This window comes from Sciurus carolinensis, unplaced genomic scaffold, assembly GCF_902686445.1.
Source record: "Sciurus carolinensis unplaced genomic scaffold, mSciCar1.2, whole genome shotgun sequence".
Lineage (NCBI taxonomy): Eukaryota > Metazoa > Chordata > Mammalia > Rodentia > Sciuridae > Sciurus > Sciurus carolinensis.
In genome coordinates this window covers 396094-405998 of record NW_025920213.1, presented here as the reverse complement: position 1 = coordinate 405998, position 9905 = coordinate 396094, and positions in this window count along the sequence as shown.

Below are 9905 nucleotides of genomic sequence, written 5' to 3'. Positions count from 1 at the left end.
TCTCTGCTAGAGACCCCTTGCGTGGGCTGCAAATTCAGTGGGGACAGAAAGCTCATCTAGCCTTTTGCAGAAGCCAGGGAGTTGGACCTGGCAGGGAGTCTGTTTTATTTCTACAGGTGACCCTTCGAGACACACAGAGTCAAGTTCACCATTTGTGGTGTCTAGTTCAGAGCCAGCTTAGGTCTCACACTATTTTTGTGTGTGTGTGAAGCTTTCATGGTTTATTCTGTTTAGCTTTATTAGCACAAATGAATATATTAGAGTCTCTAACGAAAATAGATACAAAAACTAGAATGACATAATCTTGCAAAAAGCGGGAGATCTAGGATTCTTCGTTCAACTCACATTCTACCCTGGGATTTTGCTGGCTTGTTACAGGTTGAATGGTTTGAATGTTCAAGCATTTCTATAGAGAGCTCCCTACAGATTTTCCAGCTTTACTTTACTGGAAACTCACGTGCTTTGTGGGCTGCGTACAGGATTTTTTAAGAGTTACTGAAACCTTCTGTGCTGATTCAGAACCACGCTTGCACATAAGATCTGCTTCATTGGTATGGACTTTTCTGCACTTTGCTTCTGCCTTCAAAAGTGATTCTCAGAAATGTTGGCCAGGAAAATATGGTCCCGGGCATTTCTTTAGGGACCTCCCCGGTGCTTGAGCCTCCATCCCCAGCTGATTTGATAGAGCTGGGAAGGGAGGGCTCTTTGCAGAGACGACAGGAGTATGTCTCACATGCAAAGGAACAAGAACTTCAAACTTCACTACCATGATGACAGCTAGAAATTGATATTCTCTAAAACACAAAACAAAACCCAAAGGTTCATGCAAATTAATAGTCCTTAGAGAGATTTAATATTACTAACCTCTAATGAGCAACTTATGCAAACAGCTCTCTCTCTAGATCTCTAGGGGTGGTGCTCAGGCAATGACTTTTTAAAAAATTTATTTTTATTGTAAACAAATGGGATACATGTTGTTTCTGTTTGTATGTGGAGTAACGGCATACCATTTGTGTAGTCATACATTTACATAGGGTAATGGTGTTTGATTCATTCTGTTATTTTTTCCTTCCCCCCCACCCCTCCCACCCCTCTTTTACCTCTATACAGTCCCTCCTTCCTCCATTCTTGCCACCCTCTCACTCCCCATATGTGTCATCATCTGCTTATCAGCAAGATCATTCGTCCTTTGGTTTTTTTGAGATTGGCTTATCTCACTTAACATGATATTCTCCAATTTCATCCGTTTGCCTGCAAATGCCATAATTTTATGATTCTTTATAGCTGAGTAATATTCCACAGTTTCTTTATCCATTCATCAATGGAAGGACATCTAGGTTGGTTCCACAATCTGGCTATTGTGAATTGAGCAGTTATGAACATTGATGTGGCTGTATCTCTGTAGTGTGCTGATTTTAAGTCCTTTGGGGATAGGCCAAGGAGTGGGATAGCTGGGTCAAATGGTGTTTCCATTCCAAGCTTTCTGAGGAATCTCCATATTGCTTTCCAGAGTGGCTGCACTAATTTGCAACCTCACCAGCAATGTATGAGTGTACCTTTTTCCCCACATCCTCTCCAACACCTATACTTGTTCGTATTCTTGATAATTGCCATTCTAATTGGGGTGGGTCTCGCACTATTTTATGTCTTGAGTGTATGTCAAGTCCTAGAAGGTATTATCCAGCTTTATTCTCCTTTTTCTTTTCTTCAAGTCCAGAGGAAGGTTTCAATACTAGACTTTAAGCCCAGAGGCACTCTCTCCCTTAACTACATCTCCAACTCTCTGCATGAGTTTTTGCTTTCTGAGAGAACCACTATCTACATTCCAATTACCCAGCTTCAGTGTTGGTTTTGAGATGGCTCTGTGTCCTATCAGAGTTCTGCCAGGGAATCGGCAGTACCTTGTTCCAAAAGAAATTATTCTGCAGGCCATAAGGCCAAAGGAATGATTTTCTTTGGCAAATAATTGGCACCATTAGAAGAAGTAAGAACTACGAAAGTAAGCTAAGACAGTTCTCTTCTTGGTGGCTGTGGTTTACATGTTCACTTTTTTCCGTGTTGATGAAGGCTTCCAAATCTCAGCTGGGTGGTGCACCATGTCACACTGTTGCTCAGCTTTTCCTGGACACATGGAAGGTATAGCTGCAGAAAGCTCCTCAAGTAGCAAAGAAACTGCTGAAAAATAAAAGATGATTCTTTTGCTGTGGACAATTCCAGTTTTTACCCTGTTTAATACAGAGATGGTGAGATTGGGTCTGGGCACATAAGAAAGCACAAACAGGATGTATTTGGCAGCCTTTTGAAGTCAGCCATTTTTCCTACTTCAAGAGGGAAGCAGTAGACCGAGGTGAACTCTCGACCCGGTGTGTCAACTTGTTGTGGATGACAAAGGAGCAGGGAGGTGCCAGAAACACACTCTCCAAGGGCATGTAGAATCTTGAAGGAGGATGGTGAGGGAGATGCATGATTATCACCTCCATCAAAAGAGGGACTTAAGTTTATAAATAAAAAATATAGAGACAGTGGAACAGGGAAAGTGATGGGAGAGAGAGAAAAAAGGAAGATACTAATAGAAAGGCTGAGAGAAAGGAAGTTAGATGAAAAGAAAGGAAGGAAGGAAGGAAGGAAGGAAGAGACTAACAGAGAGAAAGGCTAACAGAAATAAAGTTAGATTGTTATGGGGCGCAACCACTGAGAAGTCCAAATTTGAGAGTCTTTATTAAGCTGGCCAGCTGACTGTCTCACACAACACCCCAAAAAATGGCTATTGGGAGAGCAGCCCCGACCACAGGGTTGTAGGGGTTCTTATACCAAAAATCACGTTAATCATAAGTGTCTGTTGCTATGATTTGAAATTACACATTAACATCATGAGATCATCGACAGAGGGGGACGTGGGTCAAAATGACCCTTACCTAGGTACACACTAAAGAATGGTTGCTAACATCCACACAATCACTGTTCACATGGTACATTGCTTAGGAGCAATAGGGATCAAAAGAGAGCAATTCTTACTACATAGGAGTTGCCATTGTTTATTATTAAACATGTCACACCACGTAACTGATGATGGGCACAGAGGTGGGGTGTTCCCATGGGAAAAGCTTCTTTCCTACATAACATGGAGTCTCAGAGCAAAATGGAGTCTGTTTAGTCATTTTCCTTAGAGTCTGGCCTAGAACATTCTCATGGAGCCAGATCTGTCAGCCCATCACATTCCCCACTGGTTTTATGTACATAATCAAATCATTGATTCATTAGTAGTGTATAGGTGATTGTAGTGAGTGTGCAACACCATTATCTTAACAGACTGGATTCTATCTCTAACATATTTAGTTAAACAGTTTATCATGCATGGCCTGATTAGAGGTCTCACCATTGTGGTTATTAGTTAACCAGGGGGACCAAGAGAACAGATTTTGGTACCAAGGTTTTTCAGGTTTTTAACTTTTTTTACCTTTTTTGAGCCTTTTAAAAATCAAAGATAAACTATCATGAATGACATCTGAGTGGTTAGTATAGAAACAATAGTTCTCTCCTAAGGCCATACATAATTTTCCTTATTTTAAAAATAGCAAATTTAATCCTCTTCTATTTTGTAGAACTACTTTAGCAAGTGAATCAAGGGTGTTTTCTAAGCAACTTACAGAGTTTTCTAACTCACTTAAGTCCAAATCTATTTGTCTACTTAAAGTTTTGAAATTCTGGTTTCCAGTAATCAGGGCAGTGGTTCCTACAGCTGTGGAGTCTGCTATACTTATTCCCACTAGGAGGGGAACTAAGACAGTGCTGCTTGTTTAGATATTAGTCCCATCTGTTCCTTTAATCCCTCCCCATCATAATAGTATGCAGAATGTAGCCCATTTGGTAATCTCAAAAAGTTGAACAGTTAAGCACAGAGTTATTCCTGACATAGTCCAAGCAAGAGAAAAAACACAATTAAATTTTTTCAGTCTTATCTTTAGATGGTGGTTGGGGTCTCTGAGGGCTCTTCATTTTTCTGTTGTCTTGACTCAGATGTGATGAGTCCATGTTGTGAGTAAGGTCCCTTCCATTTCAGCCGGGTGTTAGTCCTTTCTGGAACAATTTGATGTAGACATAGTCTTCTGACTGAAATGGGTGTTGGAAATCAGTGGTCTCTTGGGGCTGGTTCTCTCATAAGTTGAACCTGTTGGAGAGACTTAACAACAGGTTAGAACAGGAGCAGGTTCTTGGTAAGGGTGGAGGAAGGGCTCTGGAAGCATTAACATTTTAATCTCTCAGAGGTCATTTGTTTCCAACTTTCTGGACCAAAACTGGTCCTTATTTTTGTGATTTAACCCAATTTACCTATCTATATTGGTTGTCTTTTAAAATTTTTATTATTACCCCTCTAATTTTAGGGACTTTTTACTGCTGTAAGGAAAAAGGGCGATGACCACTCTTGCTGCTTCGAGCTGAGAGGGGGCGATGTGGGGTGGGACAAGCAGTAAAAAGCTCCTTTTTAGAAATTAGATCTTTCTAGAGGTAAAAGTCTTACTCTATGAAAGAAACTAAAAAACATGAGTACAAAATAAGTAGCAGCTGGAACATGTCAATGAATATCATAAAGATGATAGAAATTAATAATCTCTTACCAGGAAGTGGAACAGCTGAGAGGTTCTTCACATAAAAAGGCCTAACAAAGTCTAACAAGGCTGGAGAGGATAAGCCCTCAATTGGAAATCTTAACATTGTTGGAGGTGTCGGGAATGTAAGCACAACATTTAGTTGTTACTTACGTCATCTGATTTTTGTAAAATATCTTTTTATTGGCATGATCTCTTTGTTTAGCAGAGATCCCTTTATTTTTGTTACTTAGGGCTAGAGAATCATACTAGCAAACACTGATTAAGTCTACCAGTATTGGAGGTTAGGATGATCTGTAGACCTTAAACTGTCTAAAAACTTTTAACTCTGGCAGTTTCTCTTGACAGTTATCAGGCATTTTGTCTAAGATTTTTTTTTTTTTTTTTTTTTTTTTTTTTTTTTTTGCTACCTCCAGTTTTACTTATCTTGGGGGGAGACTAACACAAGTGTACATCTTAAGTTACATGAAAATTACTATTGTTTTGTTTTTAAAATGTCCAGTAATGACTGTGTTTTGCTTTTAACTGTTTTGCTAGGTGTTTGAGATCAAGTTGGTCAAATTGACCTTGTTCCTATCTGCTGTTAAGAGTCAGCTGAGTTCCCACAGGGGTCACTCTTGGGGAACTTGAGAGCAGCTTCTTAGCTCCTTTAGTGCCATTCACCTGGTAGGGTCTCCTTGATGAGGTGGCTTCCTTTGGAAGCATTAGGGATGGCTCTCTTTCCCAAGGACCCTCCTCTGCAGCAGGTGCACTGATTGGCTTTTCATCCTCTAGTGGTCTCATCAGTCTCCCTGATGGGAAAGTCGTGAAGCCCAGAGTTGCAAAGCTCCTTAGAGAAGTTCTCTTGTTCCCTGGGTTCAGGCTGACTCTGAGGGCAAGAGCCAAATATTGATTCTCTTGACCCCTTTATTTTAATCTCAATCTTTAAGTTTTGATCTTAAACATCCAGCAAGTCAGTTTCACCAGTCATACAGTAAGAGTACTGGGTTTTAACTTTAATGTCTATGACTTTATAGTTATTTACCAATTTTTATTAAACTGGGGTCTATATTATCTGTCCTATAGGTGATGGCTTATTAGCTCAAATTAATTTAGATAGTTCTTGAAGCAGTACCTCTGTAAAACATTAATCAGTCACCAGTTACAGAGTTTATAAGGAAAAGGCAAAATGGAATTAACAATAGTAAAAACATATTTAGTTGTGTAATAGCTATCTTAAATTTTGGTTGAGCTATATATTCTATTCCCTGTTTGAGATCACAGTAATTTCATAACAAAAAATCAATCTTTAGAGTATAACTTATGAGCTGAAGTCTGACTTATTTTGGAGCCATTGTAACATGTAGTAAGGTAGGAAGCAGAGCCTTATCTCAGGTAAGGCGGGGCTCTTCATAAATCTTAGGTAAAGCAGTCTAGTTCTGAAGCTGATCTTTATCTTTTTTAAAGTATCATTTATAAAGTTTACATATATTGTTTCCTAAGTCTATATAAATGTAACACAGTATGATATTATACCTAAAATATGAATCAAAGAAAGCTGAGAGAGCTTTTAGCTTTCCTTTTGTGTAGTAAAGTAGCAAAATGTTTTTCCTGTTTCATGATATTAACCTTTAAACAGATCAGACTCTCATTATCTTTTAGAAATACATTTACATTTTTATCGCAGTGCAGAAGATAACATAAGGTCCAGGTCCAGTTACAGAACACTAAATGATATAAATAAATCCCCAATAAAATTTCTTATTTTGATAAGTTTAGATTTACCATTACAACTTTAGGTTGGAGAACACCAGCTTGATAAAATGTTCTTTTAAACCTTTTAAAGACTTGTACACCTGGAAGATATGAACACATCCAATACATAAATAAGAGTAATAGAATCATAATTAAATTGATGTTTTTATATTAACCATGTGTAACTTTTAAAGAAAATTTAGACTTTGTGATGTAGTACAATACTCTAAAATAACAGTTGCTGTTTAACCAGAATTGTACAAACCCCCAATTTTTAAGACTATTTGTTCTAGAGAATAAAAAATAACAGATACAATGTTAAGAGTAAATTAATACTTTAAGAATTATTGGTCATTTTAGCATATAGATTGAAATTTGGTTTATATCAGTACATTAATATTTGACCTTAGGAAAAACCTTGAATAGTTTTAACTGTTATGTTACTTACATATACACATAAACCTTTTAAAATTTATCCTTAATTTATACTTAAAAAATTTTTTTTAACTAGACCCGCTTGCTGTTTATTTAGCTCTATTACAGCTTTATCACTTAAAGACATTTTTACCTAGAAACATTTTTTACTAAATATATTTTTATATCTAAAACTTTGTAATGTTTTAATTTTTTAATCAGTTGATTCCCTTTTTTAAAATTTACATTCTGAAACAACCCTTATAAATTTCTGAATTTAGATAAATTACTCCATTTTAATCAGATGAAATACTTTGTTACTTATAGAACACTATTTAAATATAGTTGAAACTTTTGGACATTTTACATAGAATAATACCTGTTAAGATTTTTAGTAACCATGTTTTCAGTGATAACACAAAGTAAATTTAAATCCTTTTTTTATTTACCAATTTATGAAAACACCAAAAATGTTTTAAGTATGTTACCCTGTGGAATTTAAGGAGTTAAGAGTATTTGTTATATTTAACAGTCAGCATTTTAACTCTCTAAACCAATCAGATGTCTCTAACAAACACATCCATGATCAATCCCATATATGTTAAATCTAATTTAGTTATTTTTTTAAAAAACCAAGATATCAGAGAATTGTATTGAGCCATATCAGCCATTTCTTTCCCGTTGAAGAAAAACTTAGAAACAATGGATATTAGACATTTTATAAAATTAACATTTTATTTACTTTTTGGCCACCTGGAAAGAAAACTGTGTTAGTAACTTGAAAGCCATACTTTTGTTTACCCTATTTAAAAACCTTTTAAATCATGTGAATCAAAAGCATTTGGATCTATTTTCTTAATTTTAATTTATGAGCTCACATGTCAATTTTGGTACCGAATATATGTAGACATGACTATACACCAGTGTACATCTATATAAAATAAACAGATGAACAAAGACCTTATAACTTACTTTTTAAAACCCATTAGATTGAGAGTTAATCTTTGTAAACTGGCCTCTGAATGAAACAGAGCATTAAGAAAACCTTATAGTTGGATAAAATAGTTCTGATAAAAAATTAACTTAGGCACACCTGATCAAAATTATGAACTCAAAAAATAGAATTATTAAAAGTCTTTGGCCTCCATTCTGATGTGGTCCTGCTCATCAGAGATGAAAAGGATTAAGAGAATATAGACAAAGGTTATGCCCTATCCCTCCCTGAAGGAGTTTCCCAAAGAGACAGCAAGGGAACCTGCTTCCATTGGTCTCCTTGGGAGAGCCCCCTCAGGTTGGGGTCTTGTTCTAAACTGGTTTTCCTGGTCTCTTGGATAGCAGCCATTAAAATTTTAGCCTGGCATCTTGGTGAACCAACTCCAATAGTTGTAAGTTCCTATTGGCAGCAGTTTACATTTTAATATAAGCTTCAGCGAACATGGCTACAACCATTTTTAACCATTTTTTTAACCCAAATTGACTATCAAACATTTGATCAGGATGTTCAGGCTGCCCAAAGATAATTTGGTGGTCCCCTGAGGGGGCCATCTGACCTTGAAAGTTGGTCATTCTCTCTCACAGAATTTAGAGAAAGACATCGCAGCGGGTTCCGTAGTCACTGGCTCTCTTCTGGAATTCCTGGAAATTAGTTAACATGCTCTGGAGGGGAGTACATGACTGACATGAGGGAGACTGACCCATGCTTACACTTAAAGGCAACAAAAAACCAGAAAAGGACAAACAAACACAGAACAGATAAAACACCAAAGACACGGACAAGTGGCCACTCCAGATTCCAGACCAGAGGGACTGAGCTACGTCTTGCCAGCCCTGGACTGTAATGCTGTGTCCATCCTTCCTCAGAGTCCCCAGATGCGGATCCATCAGAAACAGACTTACCGGTCCCCCAGGGGTGAAGAAACAGGTGACTCTCTCGGAGAATTTAGTTCAGTCCTGGGTCGGGGCTCCACCGACCGTGCAGCCTGGAGCTGAGGAACGTCCCTCAGAGGCCTTCCCCTAGGAGCAGCGCTGTGGCCTCTCCCCTCCGCAGGAGTTCCCAGGTCAGTGGTGAGCCGTGATTGCTCACCAGGCAGCGAGCATCTCGCTGGGGCCTCCAAATGTTATGGGGCACAACTTAAGAACAGACTGATCACCACTGAGAAGTCCAAGTTTGAGAGTCTTTATTAAGCTGGCCAGCTGACTGTCTCACACAATGCCCCCAAAAAATGGCTATTGGGAGAACAGCCCCAACCACAGGGTTGTAGGGGTTCTTATACCAAAAATCACATCAATCATAAGTGTCTGTTGCTATGATTTGAAATTACACATTAACATCATGAGATCATCGACAGAGGGGGAAGTGGGTCCAAATGACCCTTACCTAGGTACAAACTAAAGAATGGTTGCTAACATCCACACAATCACTGTTCACATGGTACATTGTTTAGGAGCAACAGGAATCAAAAGAGAGCAATTCTTTACTACATAGGAGTTGCCATTGTTTATTATTAAACATGTCACACCACGTAACTGATGATGGGCACAGAGGCGGGGTGTTCCCATGGGAAAAGCATATTTCCTACATAACATGGGGTTTCAGAGCAAAATGGAGTCTGTTTAGTCATTTCCCTTAGAGTCTGGCCTATAACACTCTCATGGAGTCAGATCTGTCAGCCTATCACAAGATGAACAAGAAAGAAGAAAAAAGAAAGGAAGGAAGGAAGGAAGAAAGGAAGGAAGGAAGGAAGGAAAGAAGGAAGGAAGGAAGGAAGGAAAGAAGGAAGGAAGGAAGGAAGGAAGAAAGAACTAGAGGAAGGAGGAATGAAGGAAGGAAGGCAGGCAGGAAGGAGGGAAACCTCCCCTCACTCGGAGTCAGCCGCTCCGCAAAGCTGCACCCCATTGCGAGGTGGCTGAGCCTAGTCAGCTTAGAGATGACAGCCCGACTAACATGCACTGGGTGGGAAACGCCAGGACGTGGGAAAGGCAAAGCACCCTGAAGAGGAAGAACCTCGTGGGAGCACTGCCCTGGCTGCGGTGCCTCAGCTGGGTGACGTGCCAGCACCAGCAGCAGGGGGCACCTGGCCCAGCCAAGCCTGGAGCCCCAGCCCTGCAGCAAGCCACCTCTCAGGGTCCCCTCCTCTCCTGCGCTTTCTG